Here is a 20948-nt window from a genome sequence, read left to right as displayed (position 1 = left end):
CATTTTTTTTGTTGTTGTTAAAAGCAAAAACTGCTGCTGCTGCTAAGTCACTTCAGTCGTGTCCAACTCTATGCGACCCCAGAGACGGCAGCCCACCAGTCTCCCCCGTCCCTGGGATTCTCCAGGCAAGAACACTGGAGTGGGTTGCCATTTCCTTCTCCAATGCATGAAAGTGAAAAGTGAAAGGGAAGTCGCTCAGTCGTGTCCGACTCTTAGTGACCCCATGGACTGCAGCCCACCAGGCTCCTCCGTCCATGGGATTTTCCAGGCAAGAGTACTGGAGTGGGGTGCCATTGCCTTCTCCAAAAGCAAAAACTGTGGCTGCTGCTGCTGCTAAGTCACTTCAGTTGTGTCCGACTCTGTGTGACCCCATGGATGGCAGCCCACTAGGCTCCCCCAAATCCTGAGGTGTTAATGTGATATAAATAACAATAGAGTTTTCACTGGGTTTACAGTGAGAGCTCACAACCCAGCCCTTGCTTATGTCATTATAATCCAGCAATAGTGTTTATCTGTCTGAGGAAATGGATTCAAGTGATGACCAAAATCTGTTTACAGCAGTAATGTAAAATGACATTGAACATATGCTTTCGGTGTTTTTTGTTTTATTATTATTATTACTATTATTGCTTCTCATTTTGTTTTGTTTTGGATATACCACATGGTATGTGTAATTTCCCTGATCAGGGATCAAACCCATGCCCCCTGTAGTGGAACTGAGAAGTCTTGACTCCTGGACCACCAGTAAAGTCCTAGACATATACTTTAAAGGATGATAATGTGATTTAATTCCAGAACCCTCCTTTGAGGGTCCACCATATTTCCGGCGTTGTGCTGAGTACAATGGCTGCGTGAAACATAGTTACAGCACAGAGGAATGCGCTGTTGTTAATAGCACTGCCCAAGAGGACACCTACAACTTTGCTTTTCTGCTCTACCTGCTCTAGTTGAATGACAATGCGCCCTCCTTTTCTCCCTTCCTCCCAGGGAACCACTTCTTCAGAAGGGTTCTAGAGGTGGTGGCATGAACCAAACTGTGTTCCCTGCTTATGGTCTACCCAGCCATCTGCCTATATTCAGACACCCTAACTTTTCCCAAGTTTCCCCTTTGTATATAAAGGAAGTTGAGGAATTTCCCAGTCCTATACTTGGCACTAAGGAGATGCTCAAAAAATTCTAGTTCCCTTGGCCTCCTCTCCATTCTCCAAAGACTGTAAAAGAAGAGCTGTGTTGTTCTGGAAGCCCAGCTCCAAGTCCAACCGTTTGATAGACAAAAAGTATTCTTAGTAAAAGAAAAATTAGAGACTTATTAAAAAAACAACTTTTTGTAGAAATATGGCTTTTAAGTTGTTTGTTAATGATATCTAGGTTCAGTGGAACTATAATGATTAGAAAATCAAATCTCTAAACCTCTTCAGACCAGAAGACAATGGGACTTTTCTAGAGAAAAAGGCCATTAAAAGATGCTTTCTCTTCCAAATTCTTGTTTTCCCTCCAAAGATTTCACCCCAACATAGATACCCTGTCTTTGCTAGCTGTTTCTTCTACCTGTTGCATTTTGTCTACAAAGATGACAAACAAATTACACATTAATGAAGCCCAGTCTTGCTGGCAGGTTGGATGAGAAGGCTTTCAATATGAGAAGTTGCTCAGAAACTATGCTGGAGGGTAACATGGGTTTAAAACTCTGTGAATGTTATATATATATATGTATATGTTATGTGTACATCTCAGATCAATCACTGAATGTTCAGCAGTCCCCAGTGGTGACCCCTTGTTACAGCAAGGAAACAAACTCACTAATGTGTAGCCAGATTCAGAAATGAGGGGAGGATTTCCCTGACGATACAGTGGATAAGGACACCTGCCAGTGCAGGGGACATGGGTTCCATCCGTGGCCCGGGAAGATCCCACATCCTGCAGAGCAACTAAAGCCTGTGCACCTAGAGCCTGTGCTCTGCAACAAGAGAAGCCATCATAGTGAGAAGGCCATGCACCGAAACTAGAGTAGTCCCCACGTGCTGCAACTAGAAAAAGCCCAATCACAGCAATGAAGAGCCAGTGCACTCAAAACCAAATAAAAAACAAAACCTTCAGTTCATTTCAATTGCTCAGTTGTGTCCAACTCTTTGCAACCCCATGAATCACAGCACGCCAGGCCTCCCTGTCCATCACCAACTCCCGGAGTTCACTCAAACTCACGTCCATTGAGTCGGTGATGCCATCCAGCCATCTCATCCTCTGTCGTCCCCTTCTCCTCCTGCCCCCAATCCCTCCCAGCATCAGAGTCTTTTCCAATGAGTCAACTCTTTGCATGGGGTGGCTAAAGTACTGGAGTTTCAGCTTTAGCATCATTCCTTCCAAAGAAATCCCAGGGCTGATCTCCTTCAGAATGGACTGGTTGGATCTCCTTGCAGTCCAAGGGACTCTCAGGAGTCTTCTCCAACACCACAGTTCAAAATCATCAATTCTTAGGCGCTCAGCTTTCTTCACAGTCCAAATGTCACATCCATACATGACCACTGGACAAACCATAGCCTTGACTAGACAAACTTTGTTGGCAAAGTAATGTCTCTGCTTTTCAAAACAAAGCCTTAGAGACTGGAAAAAAAAAAAGGAGCTAGTTCAGCTTGCAACTCATAACCGTGCAAGTGTTTTTCCCTGAGACAACCATTAATACTTGGGTATACAATAGAAACGCTTTAAGTATATATATTTCCCATTTCATCACACAGAATATTGAAATGCTGTGGAAAGAAAGATCATTGAAAGAATGACAGATTGAATAAAATTATCTTTTATTGTTTCATCAAAGGGAAGCCATTACAATGAGAAACCCATGCACCACAACTAGAGAAAGTCCATGTGTAGCAATGAAGACCCAGTGCAACCAAAAATAAATTAATAATAATTTTTATAAAAGAAATGAGAGAAACACAAGGGTTATTTTTCTACCCCTAGCATCTCACTTAAAACATACAGCTGTGAAATAATTGCATTTAAACGAAGAATCCAAACCACTCAGCTTGTTGAACTTTGATGCCAAGGAGACCAAAGACTTCCCCCAAAGGAAACAGGAGATTCAAAACACAGGCACATTTTCTTCCATCATCACCACCCCCTAATCCTGCTGTGTCACCTCAGAGAACAATACTGTAAATTCCCAAGGAATTTGGAAGAGGCAGTGTAGACAGAACATTTTCAACACTCCTAGCGGAAAGTGTATCTTTGTATTTTCTTTCATGTATCAGTAGCATCCTCTTCAGAAGGGCCTGCCAGATCTTAAAAAATAAACTTGAGAAACTCACATTAAGTTTCTAATGTTGAAGTTCATGCTCAAGGTCAGCTTGCCTCTTGACAAAGGAGACTTGCACACGTAAGAGCCTCACATTTGTAAGTGGTGTAGATCCTGATTTCCTTCTCGGTCACAGGTCTTTCCCTAGCCAGCCTCATACATAATGCAGTGGTATCTGCTTTTGGTGAAAGCTTGATTGATTCCTCCTCTTTCAAAAGCAATCACGAGAATGAAGCAATTAAACATAATAACGCAGAGTAGAAAGAAAACAGCTCTGTTTGTGTTGCAGTCTTACCTCAGGAAGATCATGTGGCTTTTGCATAATTTTAAAGAATTTTATGACAATAGCTGTATGGGTTGTTTTTTTTTTTTTGGTATACTCTTAATTGAATCAACCTGTCCAAACAGCTCCCAATTTATGAAGTTGAAGTGTTCTTAAGTAATTGGATAGGAGGTTTCTTAGTAGGATATTAAAGGGCGTTTCAAGTGAATAAGGACAGCATTGGAGACATAATTTACGACTTGGGCTCATCTTACAAATAGGCAACCATGAGTGACCTAATGTCCTGTTCCTTCCCAAATGATACTGAGTAACACTAATGTGTCATTTATTTTAATCAGCAAATATTAATACACTCCTTGAAGTGTTCCTTTAAAATTTTAATTAACTTGTTCATTTAGATTTCCCTCCTAATCAGCATGTAGGTATACTCAGTAATCTCCCAAAGTGATGCTGCTCCTTTGTGTCGAGTCTTTGCAACCCCATGGGCTGTAGTCTGCCAGGCTCTTCTGTCCATGGGATTTCCCAGGGAAGAAGACGAGTGGGTTGCCATTTCCTTCTCCAGGGGATCTTCCTGACTCAGGGATCGAACCCAGTTCTCCTACATTGCAGGCAGACTTTTTACCATCTGAGCCACCAGGGAAGCCTAGTCTCCCAAAGTTATGCTTTTTATAAAAATATAGCAAATGCTTTTTATAAACTGATTGGGACTAAATAAATTAAAGCTGCATTTTCTAATCTAATTTTCACAAAGTGTTAGAAGTTTGAATTTGGGACTTTCCTAAAAGGGAAATCACTGAGTAATTCTTAGTTCTGAGGTACTTCACATCTCCTTACCAATAAATATAATCTGTCCATTTAGGTAGAAAAGTTAAAAACTTTTAAAAGATACTGGCTGTTCTAATAGGTGTATGGTAGTGCTAGCGGAACTCTCATTCATTGTTGGTGAGAATGCAAAATTGTACAACCGCTTTGGAAGATGGCTTGGTAGTTTCTGAGAAAACTAAATATAATCTTCCTGTACAATCCAGCAGTCACATTCTTTGGTATTTACCCAAATGAACTGAAAATTTCTGTTCACACAAATAGCATGCACACCTGTTTATAGCAGCTTCATTTGTAATTGCTGAAACTTGGAAGCAACTGAATTGTCCTTCAGGAGGTAGATGGATAAATAAATTGTGGCACATCCAGACAATGAAATATTACTGAGCACTAAAAAGAAATGAGCTATCAAAGCCATGAGAAGACAGGAGAATTTTAAAACCATATTAACTACATGAAACAAGCCATTCTGGTAAGGCCACATACTGTATGATTTCAACTAGACGGCATTCTAGAAAAGGCAAGACTCTATAGTTCTAATGAGGTGGTTGAACCTAAAGCCTACTATACAGAGTGAAATAAGCTAGAAGTTGTTGTTCAGTCTCTCAGTCATGTCTGACTCTTCTGCGACCCCATGGACTGTAGCCTTCCAGGCTCCTCTGTCCATGGAATTCTCCAGGCAAGGATACTAGAATAGGTTGCCATTCACTTCTCCAGGGGATCTTCCTGATCCAGGGATCAAACCTGGGTCTCCTGCATTGCAGGCAGATTCTTTACCGTCTGAGCTGCCAGGGAAGAGAGAGAAAGACAAATATTGTACATTAATGCATATATATGGAATCTAAAAAGATGGTACCAACGGTCCTACAGGTAGGGGAGCAAAGGAGACACAGATGTAAGGAACAGACTCTTGGACTCAGTTGGGGGAGGGGAGGAGAGGGTAGGATGATTTGAGAGAATAGCATTGAAACATACACATTACCATATGTAAAAAGATAGCTGGTGGGAGTTTGGTGTATGACGCAGGGGACCCAAAGTCTGCACTCTGTGACAGACTGGAGGGATGGAGTGGGGAGGAGGTGGGAGGGGGGCTCAGAGGGAGGGGACACCTGTATACCTGTGGCAGATTCATGTTGATGTATGACAGAACCCATCACAATATTGTAAAGTACTTATCCTCCAATTAAAATAAATTAAAAAATTTTAAAAAGAGAGAGGGGGAAAAAAAGGCATGACTATGGAGACAGTAAAAAAATGAGTGGTTACCAGGAGTTAGGAGAGAGGGAAGAACAGGAAGAATACAGAGGATTATTTTTGGGCAGGAAACTATTCTGTGTGATACTACAATGATGGATATGTGTCGTTACGCATTTGTCCAAGTGGTAGAAATTGGAACGGCGCGAGTGAACCCTAACATGCACTGTGGACTTCGGGTGATTATGATGTATCAATGTAGGTTCATTGATTGTATCAAGTACACCAGCACGCTGATGCTAGATCGTGGGAGAAGCTATGTGTGTGCAGGAATGGAGGAATATGGAACTCTGTACTTTCTGCTCCATTTTGCTGGGGACCTGAAACAGCCCTAAAAAATACAGCTTATTTTTTAAATATTTCTTTATTTGGCTGTACCATATCTTAGTTGTAGAGTTTGGGATCTAGTTCCCTGACCAGGGATCAAACCCAAGCCCTTGCATTGGGAATATGGAGTCTCAGCCACTGGACCACCAGGGGAGCCCCTAAAGTTTATTGATTTAAAAAAGAAATCTGCTTGGCAAATCCTACATTGAGCTCAGCAGTGTTTTAGAGATACAAAGGAAAAATGGGTTCTGACAACATATCTGCCAGAACTCACAGTCTTGCAGAGAGATAGACCAGTAACAAAAGATGCTTGATGCTCTAATGGAATGATGTGAGTTCCTCTCATGAAAGTATATCTTCCATATTTGTTGTTGTTCAGTCGCTAAGTCATGTCCAACTCTTGGTGACTCCATGAACTGCAGCACACCAGGCTTCCCTGTCCTTTACTATCTACTGGAGTTTGCTCAAACTCGTGTCCATTGAGTCAATGACACCATCCAACCATCTCATCCTCTGTTGCCCCCTTCTCCTCCTGCCCTCAATCTTTTTTATAGGGAGATCCAAAGATGGGCTTTTCTCCTGTGGGATGTGGAGGACAAGGAAAGGATTTCCCAGAGGAAGTGGCAGTGAGGTTTGGTAAAGGATGGTGGTTAGAGTTCTGTTCTCCTGTGCTACAACTAGAGAAATGATCCTTAGTGGGGCTTCTCTGGTGGCTCAGTGGTAAAGAATCTGCCTGGCAATGCAGGAGACACTGGTTCAATCCCTGATCTGGGAAGCTCCCACGTGCTTCAGGGCCACTAAACTCAGTGTGCCACAACTCCTGAGCCTGTGCTCTAGTGGTTTCGGGAGCCACAACTACTGAGCCCCCATGCTGCAACTATTGAAGCCCATGCGCCCTGGAGCCCGAGCTCCACAGCCAGAGAAGCCACAATGAGAAGCCTGCTCACTGCAGCTAGAGAAAAGCCCATGCAGCATAGCCAAAAATAAACAAATAAAAGTGATTCTTAGTGTTGCCTTCTTTCTACTCCCTGAAAAATGTGTAACAGAGTAAGGGAAGGAGGTGTATCAACTGATGTTTTACTTGCTCTTCTGACCAGCCCAGGATGAGGTCTAAATAATCATTGAAAAATAGTAAAATATTCTATTCTTTAAGCATTGATTCTGTGCTTATTAGAAACCAAATGATGAGTGGAAGAAGAGAATTTGGTCAAGTTCATGAACTACATTGTTTCAGCCTCCAGCTTTTCTCACTTTATATTTTGTCCCCAAATGATCTCAGAATGAGCTGCAAACAGAAATATCTGGAAGCACATCACCTTCTCAGGCAAGCATCTCCAGCTGCTTGTCTGACATCTCTACTAGAATGTCTCTAAAGCACCCTCCATACGATGTGCTGAAAGCTGAATTCACACACTTTCGCTCTAAACCTCGTGCTCCTCCAGGTCTGACCTCATGGTTGGCATCACTCTCCGTCCAGCTGCATAGACGGACCCCAAGGAGATATCGCTGTCAAGCTCTTCCTGCCTTGCCTCTGACATCTGCCTCCCAGTCCTGCTGTTGGACCTTTGTATTCCTCAGATGTATGCTCTTCTCTTCAACTCTTCCTTCATCTCCCAGATCAAACCACCATCAACACTCACTTTATTACTCTCCCAGTCCACTTTTCACCGTGTGCAGAGATATTTTCAAAAATGGAAACTTGAGCACATCCTGGAAGTGGAACTTAAAATCTGTAGTATCATAAATAATAAAGATTTAGGGGATTCCTTGGTGGTTTGCGCTTGCACTGTAGGGAACATGATCCCTGGTCAGGATATTAAGATCCCAAAAGCTGCATGTGTGTTAGTCGCTCAGTTGTGTTCGACTGTTTGCGACCCCATGGACTGTAGCCCACCAGGCTTCTCTGTCCATGGGATTCTCCAAGTAAGAATACTGGAGTGGGTTGCCATTCCCTTCTCTAAGAGATCTTCCTGACACAGGTATTGAACTCCAGTCTCCTGCATTGCAGGAGCCACCAGGGAAGCCCTAAAAGCCACATGGCCAAGTAAGAAGAAGAAGAAACATTTAGTCTCTGTCCCTGGTTCCATCTATGTCCCTGGCATAGAGTTCCTAAAACCCTTAGAATCTCTGCAGTGATAAGATTGTCTTTTCTGGGAATTCCCTAAAGGTCCAGTGGTTAGGATTCAACACTTTAACTGCCAGGAACCAGGTTCGGTCCCTGGTTGGGGGAACTAAGATCCTGGAAACCATGGCACAGCCAAAACACAGAAACATGTTAAAGAAAAAATAGAATTAAATGATTCCTTCACATGGAGCTCCATGAAATAAAAAGTTGTCACATAGCAGGATGCTAATGTCATGGATTGCGATAGAAACACTCAAAATGATCTTTTAAAATCTGGAATACAGAGAATGAATAAAAAAAAGAAGGAATTTTAAAAACAGAATGTCCATTGAAGGAATACATTCACAGACAGACTGTGGGCCGTCACAGAGGGTGAATGTGGCCTCAAAATGTGCTGTGGTTAGCTTTTATGGGCTGGGTAATTTCGTAGGCTAATGAGTGAGAGGATTAGTGCAACTGTTTTGGGGAAGGGGCGAATATTTCCAGGAATTGGGCCACCACCCACTTTTTGGTCTTTGATGGTCAGCCTTGGAACTGTCGTGGCAACTCCGGGTGTGTCATTTAGCTTGCTGATGTGTTACAGTGATCATATACTGAGGATCAAGGTCCAGTTGAAGTTGACTCATCTGCCATCATGGCCCCATTTGATTCTAATTTGGGTATGTTGGGTCCTTGGGCTAAGTTATTCTTTCAAAGGTTGTATGGCCCTGCCCCCTTCCCTCTTGTTTCAAAAGCTGTAAGCCCCTTCCCTCATATCCTGCCCTTCTCATCTTTTCCCCTGGCTGTTCCTGAGCTCTATCTTTTTTTTATAATAAACGAGTAACAGCAGGAAAAACTTCCCTGGTGGCTCAGATGCTAAAGAATCTGCCTACAATGCAGAAGACCCAGGTTCGATCCCCGGGTTGGGAAGATCCCTTGGAGAAGGGAATGGCTACCCACTCCAGTATTCTTGCCTGAAAAATTCCATTGACAGAGTAGCTTGGCAGGTTATAGTCCATGGGGTCGAAAAAGAGTCAGACACGATGACTGACCATTAATTTCACTTTTCAGCAGCAAGGAAAGCACTTTCATGAGCTCTGTGAGTCATTCTAGCCACTTCTTAAATCTGAGAAGCTGTTTATGAGAACCCCTAATTTATAGTTAAGAAGCTTGTCTGACTCTTGCAACCCTATGGGGTGTAGACCGCCAGGCTCCTCTGTCCATCGGATTTTCCAGGAAAGAATACTGGAGTGAGTTGCCATTTCCTTCTCCAGGGGATCTTCCCGACCCAGGGATCGAACTTGGGTCTCCTGCATTGTAGGCAGATTCTTTACAGGCTGAGCCACCAAGGCTAATATTTGACTTATATGCAGAGTACATCTTGTGAAATGCCAGGCTGGATGAAGTACAAGCTGGAATCAAGATTTCCAGGAGAAATATCAATAACCTCAGATATGCAGATAACACCACCCTTATGGCAGAAAGCAAAGAGAAACAAAAGAGCCTCTTGATGAAGATAAAAGAGGAGAGTGAAAAAACTGGCTTGAAACTCAACAATCAAAAAGCTAAGATCATGGTATCTGGTCCCATCACTTCATGACAAATAGATGGGGAAACAGTGAGAGACTTCAATTATTTTTTGGGGCTCCAGAATCACTGCAGATGGTGACTGCAGCTATGAAATTAAAAAACACTTGCTCCTTGGAAGAAAAGCTATGACAAACCTAGACAGCATATTAAAAAACAGAGACATTACTTTGCTGACAAAGGTCTGTCTAGTCAAAGCTATGGTTTTTCCAGTAGTCATGTATGGGTGTGAGAGTTGGACCTTAAAGAAGGCTGAGTACAGAATTGATGCTTTTGTACTGTGGTGTTGGAGAAGACTCTTGAGAGTCCCTTGGACTGCACAGAGATCAAACCAGTCAATCCTAAAGGAAATGAATTCTGAATATTCACGAGGAACTGATACTGAAGCCGAAGCTCCAACACTTTGGCCACCTGATGCAAAGAACTGACTCATTGGAAAAGACCCTGATGCTGGGAAAGATTGAAGGCAGGAAGAGAAGGGAACAATAGAAGACGAGATGGTTGGATGGCATCACGGAGTCAATGGACATGAGTTTGAGTGAACTCTGAGGGATAGTGAAGGACAGGGAAGCTTGGCTTGCTGTGGTCTATGGGATCACAAAGAGTCAGACACGACAGAGCAACTGAACAACACAAGTTATAGTTGGTCATTCAGTGGTAAGAGTGTCCTGGAATTATAGTTGGTGTCTGAGGTGAGAGCAATCTTGTGATACTGAGCCCTTTAATCTGTGAGCTCTTACTCTCACTTGGAATAGATAGTGTCAGAATTGAATTGTTGCACATTTCGTTGACGTCAGAGATCCTGGTCCAGGAAGATTCCACACACTGCAGAGCAACTGAGCTCGTGCACCAAAAGTACTCATGCCTGCGCACCTAGGGCCTAAGAGTTGCAACTACTGTTGAGCCCCTGTGCCGCAGCTACCAAAGCCCACATGCCCAGAGCCTGTGCTCCGCAACAAGAGAAGCCACTGCAATGAGAAGCCCGGGAACTGCAACAAAGAGTAGCCCCTGCTCACTGCAAATAGAGAAAGCCCATGCAAAGCAATGAAGACCCAGCACAGCCAAAAATAAATAAATGCATTTTTTAATAAAAAAAGAAATGGTGAAGTGAAAAAATGCCCCAAATCCTTCTAAGGGTTGCCATTGTTTTGGACCAAAAACCAAAATCCTTTAATGTCCCACAAAGTGCTGAGTGCTCTCTGGCTGATAGCTACTCCTTCTTCTGCCCAGTTATCACCTGTTGTCCTCTGTCACCAGTGCTCCAGGCGCCCCAGAGTCTTTTTGGGCCCTTGAGTATGCCTCCTCCGTCCCCTCTTTCTGCAGCTCTTGCTGCAGATATTACTTCCTGAGGGATTTTTGTTTTCAATGCCCTCCCCTCAACACACATCAGAACTAAACCCACTGCCCTGTTACGGGCTCTCAGAGCAATGTACTTTCCCATCAGAACAATTATCCCAGTTCATCAATATAAATTTAGGCTGTGCTGTGCTCAGTTGTGTCCAACTCTATGCAACCCTATGGACTATAGCCTGCCAGGCTCCTCTGTCCATGGAATCCTCCAGGCAAGAATATCAGAGCAGGTGCCATTTCCTCCTCCAGGGGATCTTCCCGACCCAGGGATTGAATCTGTATCTCTTGCATTTCCTGAATTGGCAGGCAGATTCTTTACCACTGTGCCACATGGGAAGCCCCAATATAAATTTGGATGACTATTTATTAACGTCTGTCTCACACATAAAATCTCCCGTAAGTGTAGAGACCATAGCTGTTTTGTTCATCATTGTAACTTAGCTCTTAGGATAGTGTCTGTTCTGTAACAAATGGCAGTAAATATTAAAGTAATAGTGGTTTATAGGGACTTCCCTGGTGGTTCGGTGGCTAAAGACTCTGTGCTCCCAAGACAGGGGGCCCAAGTTCAATCCCTGGTCAGGAAACTAGATCCTGCATGACACAACCACGAGATTCCAGGTGCTGCAACTACGACCTGGTGCAGTCAAAATTAACTCATTTTTTAAAAAAGAAAAAGTGGTTTATGGTAGAGTGAGGAGAAAGTGCTGCTAAGCACTTTTCATGAGAGGAGAGCACTTCAAGATACTAGAATGAAAAGAGGCTACTGTGCCATTTTCTAAAAGTCCAAGGAAAATACATTTCTCTGCAAAACAACTTCATGGGTTAACTATAATGTCAAGTTACTTGCTTTGAGCAAAAGGAGATGTGTCAATATAGTATTTCTGATGCATCACCCTCACCAGAAGCTCTGATTACAAGATTTATGCACCTTCAACTAAAAAGCAGATGAATGGATACATAAATAATGCAGATTTGTAGACAATATAAGGTGTGGCGAAGGAGTAATAGAAAGTTGGTCAGCTTGAAATACCAGTGATAACCAGATTGGTTATTATTATTATTATTGTTGTTGTTGTTATTATTGGTGCTAGTGGTAAAGAACCCACCTGCCAATGCAGGAGACGTAAGAAATGTGGGTTCGATCCCTGGGTCGGGAAGAAACACTGGAGAAGGAGATGGCAACCCACTCCAGTACTCTTGCCTGCAAAATTCCATGGACGGAGGAGCCTAGTAGGCTCCAGTCCATGGGGTCACAAAGAGTCGGACATGACTAAGACACTTAACTTTCACTTTCATGGCCTCATGGTTAAGAGGAAGTTTTCTGGGGAGACTTCCCTGGCAGTCCAGTGGTTAAGACTCCACATTTTCACTGAAGGGGGCTCGGATTTGATCCCTAGTCAGGGAATCACTGACAGCAATTGTCCCAAGGAGATCCAACCAGTCAATCCTAAATGAAATCAACCCTGAATATTCATTGGAAGGACTGATGCTGAAGCTGAAGCTCCAGTACTTTGGCCACCTGATGCAAAGAGCCAACTCATTGGAGAAGACCCTGATGCTGGGAAAAGATTGAGGGAAGGAGGAGAAGGGGACGACAGAGGATGAGATGGTTGGATGGCATCACTTCGGGAGCTAGTGAATAACTGGGAAGCCTGGTTTGCTGCAGTCCATAGGGTCACAAAGAGTCAGACACAACTTGGCCACTGAATAACAGCAGCAGGAAATTGAGATCCTGCATGCCATGTGGCATGGCAAAAAAAGAAAAAGGTCTCTGAAGCCAACTTCCTTGCCATCTGTATATCTTCTCTGTTCAAGTCCAGTCCATTTTCTTTTTTCATTGGCCATGCCACATGGCTTGCAGGATCTTGGTTCCCTGACTAGCGATTGAACTCCAAGGCTCTGGTAGCGAAAGCACTGAGTCTTAACCACTGGACACCCAGGGAATTCCCATCCAGTGCATTTTTAATCAGGTTGTTTGTTCGTTTTTTTTTTTTTTTAATTGTGAGGCTTTTCCCCTCCAGACGTGAAATCCATGGTGTCTTTTCATCAAATATGTGGTATCTTTTCAGCACTATCAGTTTTCTGACACCAGTGGGGTGCCCAACTATTCCATTTGTTCTGACACTGTCTACCTGGAGTTAGCATCAGATCCCACAAGTTGAAGGGCTCAGGCTCAAAAGACTGCCCCTCTTCAGCTGCCAACTGCAAATCCATGCTACCTGTACTTTTACCTGATGAATGACAAATTCAGGGCTTCTCACGAACCACTCTCCTGTTCAGTAATTTGCTACAATGGCTCAAGAAACTCAGGAAAATGCTTAATTATGTTCCCCCATTATTAGAAAGGATACAATTCATGAACAATCAGAGGGAGGGATTCATAGGGTAAAGAGTAAGGGTAGGAAGAGTCACAAAGCTTCCACACCCACTCTGTATGCAGCACCCTCCTAGCACTGTTTAAAAAAGATACTTATTTATTTTTATTATTTACTTGGTGGCTCTGGGTCTTGGTGGAATACAGGATACACACGAGGAATCTTTGAATTGTAGCATATGAACTCTTACTTGGTGGCACATGGCATCTAGTTCCCTGACCAGGGATTGAACCCTGGTCTCCCTACATTGGAATCAGGGAGTCTTAGCCACTGGACCCCCAAGGAAGTCCCCCTCCTAGCACTTTAATAGATTCATCAACTCTTCTACAGCTCAATCTCTTTCCTCCCTTCCCCTCCCGAGGTTGGTGGGGAGGGCTGAAAGCTACGACCCTCTAATCATTAGGTCTAGGTTATCTAAGGGCCCCTCTATGAGCCCCTCATTAGCATAAATTCATTGTAGTGAAAGGTGCTCATTATAAATAAAAAGATACTCCTATTACTGAGAAAATCCCTAAAGTTTAAGGAGTTCTGTGTCGGAAACTGCGAGCAAAGACCAAATATATCTTCATGATACCCACTTAATTGTTAAGTTTTCAGAGTTCTTCAAATTTTTTGGATAATAGTCCATCACCAGATATCATCTTTTGCAAATATTTTCTCCCAATCTGTGGCTTGTTTTTTCATTCTTTTGGCAATGTGTTTCATTGAGCAGAAGTTTTTTATTTTAATGAAAAATAGCTCATCAGTTTTTTCTTTTATGGATCCTGTTTACAGTGTTGTATTGAAAAAGACATCCACTGGCAATCTGGTGGTTAAGACTTCCTAATTTCACAGCAGGGGCATGGTTTTGATCCCTGATCAGTTAACAAAGATCCCTCAAGCTTCAAGGCACTGCCAAATAAATAAATAAAAAGGCATTCACCATACTCATGGTTTTTTGGGTTTTCTCCTAAGTTATCTTCTAGAATTTTTACACTGTTGCGAAGAGCTGACATATTTGAAAAGACCCTGATGCTGGGAAAGATTGAAGGCAGGAGGAGAAGGGGATGACAGAGGATGAGATGGTTGGATGGCATCACCAACTCAATGGACATGAGTTTGAGTAAACTCTGGGAGTTGGTGATGAACAGAGAGGCCTGTCAGGCTGTGATCCATGGGGTCATGAAGAGTCAGGCACGACTGAGCAACTGAATTGAACTGATTCTACATTTAGGTCTGTGATCCATTTTGAGTTAACTTTTGTGATGGATGGAAAGTCTGTGTCTAGATTCATGTTATTTGGATGTAAATATCCAGTTGTTGCAGACTTAGTGCTTTTGTCAAATGTATATTGAGTTTTTTTTAAAAAGGCACAAATTTAATATTTTGCTGTGCTACCCTTTGTATAAACACAAGTATGTGAACATGTTTGTGACTCAGTCGTGTCTGACTCTTTGTGACTCCATGAACTGTAGCCCTCCAGGCTCCTCTGTCCATGGGATTCTCCAGGCAACAATACTGGAGTGGATTGTCATTTCCTTCCCTGGGGGATCTTCCCAATCCAGGGATTGAACCTGAGTTTCTTGCATTGCAGGTGGATTCTTTACTGTCTTAGCCACCAGGGAAGCCCATATAAACGTAAAGATTGGGAAAATTCCCTTGGGGTCCGGTGGTTAGGACTTAGTGCTCTTACTGCTGTGGCACAGGTTCAGGCGCTGGTTGGGGAGCTAAGATCCTGTAAGCTGCACAGCGCAGCAAAAAAAAGAAAAAAGCAAGTTTTTTTTTGTTGTTTGTTTCTCTCCTGTAACATATATTTTGTGTATATATAAGCAAGTATGTATTTATCTACCTGGAATAGAGTTTGGCTTAGGATAGGCAATAGACAAGGGAAGAAAGGCATTCCAGAAAGACTCCAACTTGACTACAAAAGATAGCAGTCTTCAACTGGTGATGTTTTTTAAGAAAAGCTTTATAAGGAATAGTTTATTTTCAATTTGTCTTTAGTTTCTGCTGTAGTGCAAAGTAACTCAGTTATACACATACTCTTTTTCATATTCTTTTCCATTATGGCTTATACAAGATACTGAACAGAGTTCCCTGTGTTATACAGTAGGACTTTGTTGTTTACCCCCTTTTTGCTGCACTGCACAGCAGGCAGGATCTTAGTTCCACTAGGGATCAAACCTGCACGCCATGCAGTGGGAGTGTGGACTCTTAAGCACTGCAGTGCCAGGGAAGTCGTGTCTAATCTGTATATAATAGTTTGCATCTGCTAATCCCAAATTGCCACTCCGTCCTTTCCCCACTCCCCTTCCTCTTTGGCCACGGCAAGTCTGTTCTCTATGTCTGTGAGTCTGTTTCTGTTTCATAGATGTGTTCATTTGGGTCATATTTTATATTCCACATATAAGTGATATGATACGGCATTTGTCTTTCTCTTTCTGACTTACTTCGCTTAGTAGGATCATTTCTGGGTCCATCCATGGTGCTGCACATGACATTACCTCATTCTTTTAAATGACTAATATTCCGCTGTATATTTGTACCACATCTTATATCCATTCATTTGTCTGTGGACATTTAAGTTGCTTCCATGTCTTGGCTGTTATAAACAGTGCTGCTGTCAACATAGGGGTGCATGTATTTTTTCAAAGTAGAGTTTTGTCTGGGCATATGCCCAGGTGTGGGATTGCTGGATAATATGGCAACTCTATTTTTAGTTTTCTTTGAGGAAACTTCATACTGTTTTCCATAGTGGTTGCATCAACTAGGGATTTTGAATTAGCTTATTTAATTCTGCAATACCAAAGCCAAAAAAAAAAAAAATGCTTTCTCTATCATTTAATCTACCTGCATTGATATTTCCCTGGCAAGTGGCTGCAGAATCACATTAGTTCAATTATAGAACTTTGCATTGTATTAGGCACCACTATTTCCCTTGGGTCCTCGTTAAATAAGGTTAAATCAACTTTCTGCCTACAGCATTTGTGCTTAAAAAGGAAAAATCCAAAAAACTCCATTGCATTATTCTATATACCCTTAGAGAAATAAAAAAGAGAAAAAAAAATCTTCTCTCAAAGGGTTAAATTCAGAATTTTTTTCCTTAAAACCCACTGGAAAATGGCTTCCACATTCCAAAGGATAAGGAAGGAAAGCTATGAAATCATTTTGAATGGATTTTTTCAGCAGGGGAAGAACTGGCTCATTTTCCATGTGGACTGCCAAGTTCGCCAGTCTTGGGGAAGAGGGGGGAGGGGGAATGGTTTTACTCTTTCTTACTTCACATACATTTTTAAACTGCAGTCTTATGGAATTGAAAATCCCATTTGGAGATCAGATTCTTCAGATGGATTTAATTTATATACCATTTGACCAAGTCAATCAGGCCAGGCTTAGTAGATGGCTTTTTTCTTTACAATGTTGGGAGCTCTGCTGAAGAATCCTGTTTTCTAAGTTACAGAAAGTCGATCTAGCAAGTAGTGCAGCTCATTTAGGTTTTGTAGCTAATTATCTTTGGGCTGCATGAGAATTTTCTTCTGAGCAATAATTACATTGCCTCTCCTTAAAAGCAAACTTTCTGAATTATTGTCTTCTAAAATCTAGAGTTTCTCCCAGATTCCCTGGTAGCTAAATACGGTCAAGGGAACTGATTTCAACCTGTAGCTTGTTTGTGTACAGGGTCAGAAATGTACAAGAATGGAGCAGAGCAGAGTGAGAAAACAGCAAAGCGTCTCTTCCAAGAGATGAGGCTTCAGTCTCATTCTAAGAAAGAGCCCGGTGTTCACACTTCGCTGTGAGCCACCTTTTTCTTATTGTTTGAAAATATCAGTGAGTTGGGTTTAAGCCCATTGGGTTTAAGAGACAATTGCATACCAGCGAGCGCACCCACACGAAAATGTGTGCCCTGGCATTAACGGAAGTGTCTTTAGCCACTCTTCTCTCCCTTCAAGGGAAACTGGAGTAAAGCATGCCTCCTGCCACTTGATTATGTCAGAGGTTTGTGTCTCCTGTTAGCAAATCCACATAGAGCAGGGACTTCCTGCCAGCCAAATGGTGTTGATGGAATAGATTCAAATATTTGAGACAGAACCTGCATTGTGTCATGCTTTCACAGACATTTTCTCTAGCCGAGGGAGTCCCTGCGAGTGCCCTGCTCTTTCCACAGCCTCCCCGTGCCTCTAGGAATTGCTTCTCTGCTGTTTCTAGGCTTTCTCCATCTCCTTTCCACACTGAAGACGATTTCTGAATTCTCTGCCAGACTTGACAAATCCTGGCATATTGTTGGTGTTCGGTCAATATTTGCTGAATAAGTAAAAAAACCGATTTATGATATATGCGACCTGTTTGCCAGAAGGCTGGAAATGATCAAAACTCTTTCTGTCAACATGGATCTTGATAGCAGAGAATTCTGGGGCTGGAAGCATTTTAAAAGACTTCTCATTGCTTTAAGTTTGAAGAGATCCATCAGTGATTACGTTAACAATGTAAAAAGCCGCATGGGAGGCAGTGGAGAAAAAGCAGGGACACGCTTTACAAGTGCTAAAATGCATCATTTGTTTTGGGTAAACTGACTTTTGTTCCTTAAAGTGCATTTCCATATCAGTGGTGCAAAGAAGTTGATGACAGAAATGACTAGGTTCACTGAAAGTTCTCAGGGATGCTGAAGACGTGAAACACACACCCATTTATGAAACACACCCATTTTGCTGACAGATGAAGAACTGGCAAGACTTTTGGCAAATGATTGAAAGTCAGCATGTGGGAACTTGTACTACAAATTGGGAGTGGATCTTCTGAAACTCCAGTAAACAAGCAATCTCTTCTCTTTTATAAAGCACAAAGGCAATCATCTAAGCATCTAATGTTCATCATTAGCTCCAGTGTTATAAGAACAGCACAACTTGTGTGATAATTCACAATATCAGAAACTGGTCGAAGGGAGGCTGTTCATGCTGGAGGTCCAAGCATGATACCCGCTGGGCAGGCAGTGTGTATACCCTGACCTCTTTGCCACAGGCCAGGTTAGGAGACCCAGCTTGGACAGATATCCACATGGACTAGAGAGAAAAAACAAAGAAAATTTCCTCTTCTGCCTTTGGTTTTTAGCTCTTACTGAGCCAGAGGAGCCTCAGGACTCTGGAGAGGATCCTTTTGCATCTCTACACCAGGATTTTACGAATTACTACCTCATATGGTCAGGAGGATTAAATGAGTTAGTGAGTGAGTGAAACTTGCTTAGTTGTGTCCAACTCTTTGTGATCCTATGGACTATACAGTCCATGGAATTCTCCAGGCCAGAACACTGGAGTGGGTAGCCTTTCCCTTCTCCAGGGGATCTTCCCAACTCAGGGGTCTAACCCAGGTCTCCTGCATTGCAGCCGGATTCTTTACCAACTGAGCCACAAGGGAAGCCCCTCTTATATACATGGATTAAATAAATTAAAGCATGTATATTTCCTAGAACAGTATCTGGCAGAAGCAAAGACACTAAATTCTCCTTCTTCCTCTCCGTCACCATTTCCCTCCTCTTCACCTTGCCCCGTTTACCAGCCCTTCCTCTTCCCTTCCCCTTCCTCCTTAGTATTATTTTTATTTTCATCATCATCTCAGGTCCTGGCAAGTCTCAGACCTGCACTGCTGCTGGAATGTCTTCTGAAGGAACCAGATGTATTAACTTTCTATTGAGATCTTCTAGAGAAATAAGCATTCAATGAGCACCGCCTATGGTAAAGAATGCGCCTGCCAATGCAGGAGATGAAAGAGATGCAGGTTCAATTCCCTGCATCCGGAAGATCCCCTGGAGGGGGAAATGGCAACCTGCTCCAGTATTCTTGCCTGGGAAATCCCGTGGACAGAGGAGCCTGGTGGGCCACAGTCCATGGGGTTCCAAAGAGTTGGACATGACAGCACACACATGCCCACACACACAGCTATGTTACAGACAGAAAGTGCTTTACAGATGACTCTTTTACTCCTTAACAATAACGCTAAAGAAATAATGATGATTACTCACATTTTAGGGATGAGGAAACTGGCATGACCGAGTCAGGTGAAGCCCAGAGTTTCCTGGCAAATGTCTTGGGTGGATTAGGAAAGGTCTCTCCAGTACCCATTTCATCACCCACGTCCGAGGTACAGATCACAGATCCCTGCCATTTGGGAGGAGCAGTTTCTGCGCTTCCCCAGGCCACTGCCTGTCCAGTGGGTACCCTCTGCAGAGTCTTGTCCTGACAAAGCACCTTTCTGAAGTCACACATAGGCTTTCTCTGGACTCTCAGAGGCCCTGGGAGTCTCAAATCTTAAGGTGCCGAAATTCAAGTAACCTACAAAGAGTTGCCAAGAATGCTTTGATTTCCAAAGTCTTTGTAAGAGGGAATCTCAGACTCAGTGCGTTTTCAGGATTTGCTGACATTGTTTGTACAGGTGAGGTGCCTGAGGTCTCAGGGTAGGGCCTAGGGCGAGGTGAGGGAGGTACCCAGGACACAAAATTTAAGGAGGCTTCATGCAAACACGGGCTTCCCAAGTGGCTCAGTAGTAAAGAATCCACCTTCCAATGCAGGAGACTCAGGAGATGCAGGTTCAATCCCTGGGTTGGGAAGATCTCCTGGAAGAGGAAATGACAACCCACTCTAGTATTCTTGCTTGGGAAATCCCTGGACAGAGGAGCCTGGTGGGCTACAGTCCACGGGGTAGCCAAGAGTCGGACACTAGCGACTGAACACCTTCAAGCACAGGCATGGCATTCTCCTGTCCCAGTCATTTTCTTTGACTGTACTAGAAAATCTCTTTGCCCTCATCCCTGGCTATCAACAAAGAACCTAGAAGTTGAATAAATCTGGGTACCTATGTGTGGACAAAAGGCAGTGGAAAAGTGGTTTGAGGCCAAATCTTAGCCTTCAAGAACCATAACTGAGAGTTTGCATGTTACACCACCAGCCAGTGTTTCTCCACATGTGGTGTTGGAATCATCTGTTCTCTTAACTTCAGAATTCTCAGATTGAATTGGAAAGGCAGATAACTCTTTTCTGCAGATAATGCATGTTAGCCTGGTTCAGTCTTTTGGAAACCTTTATCCTTTTGGGGGAAGGGATAAATGAGATGATGTTGGTAAAATATCTAGTAATGTCATTATGAGGTCTGTGATTTTCTTTAACATATTTTAACACATAGATTCTGTTGTTATGTGTGCACCATTTAGATTAAGCAGCAATTTAGATGCTACCAGCGTTCTAATCTAGACAGTACAAGCCAGTAACAGCCAAATGCAAGGCAAGATCCTCATTGGGTCTGATTTTTAAAAATCAAATGTAAAAGACATTGTGGGGACAAATGTGGAAAACTGAGTACAGATTGAGCATGAGAGGATATCATGGATTACTGTTAATTTTATTCAGTGTGATGTGGTATTGTGATCATGGGGAAATGTATTAGGTTGTTAGAAATGGATCATTAAGAATTTAAGGGTGAAAATACCATGATGCTTATAATCAACTATATAATACTTGAATAAATATGATAAAATGTTAAGATTTATTATGAAAGATGATAAGAATTATTAAGTCTAGGTGATGA

At 42.7% G+C, this 20948-nt stretch overlaps 1 protein-coding gene and 1 long non-coding RNA gene across 2 annotated transcripts in view; one reads left to right on the top strand and one right to left on the bottom strand.

The window, feature by feature from the left end:
- AEBP2 (AE binding protein 2) overlaps nucleotides 1-20948 on the top strand; it is a 124157-nt gene that overhangs the window by 16969 nt on the left and 86240 nt on the right. The window lies entirely within an intron of this gene.
- On the bottom strand, nucleotides 1111-20944 carry LOC147372605 (uncharacterized). The gene is made up of 2 exons (XR_015164218.1): nucleotides 19390-20944; nucleotides 1111-5185 (listed from the first exon to the last, which is right to left on the bottom strand). It is a non-coding gene; the product is annotated as an uncharacterized LOC147372605 (long non-coding RNA).

The sequence above is a fragment of the Bos grunniens genome, chromosome 5, assembly GCF_055505025.1.
Source record: "Bos grunniens cultivar Pamir isolate PY7600 chromosome 5, Bosgru_T2T1.0, whole genome shotgun sequence".
Classification (NCBI taxonomy): Eukaryota; Metazoa; Chordata; class Mammalia; order Artiodactyla; family Bovidae; genus Bos; species Bos grunniens.
The sequence above is the reverse complement of the archived record's forward strand: the minus strand, read 5'-3'. Positions and strand labels throughout refer to the sequence as shown.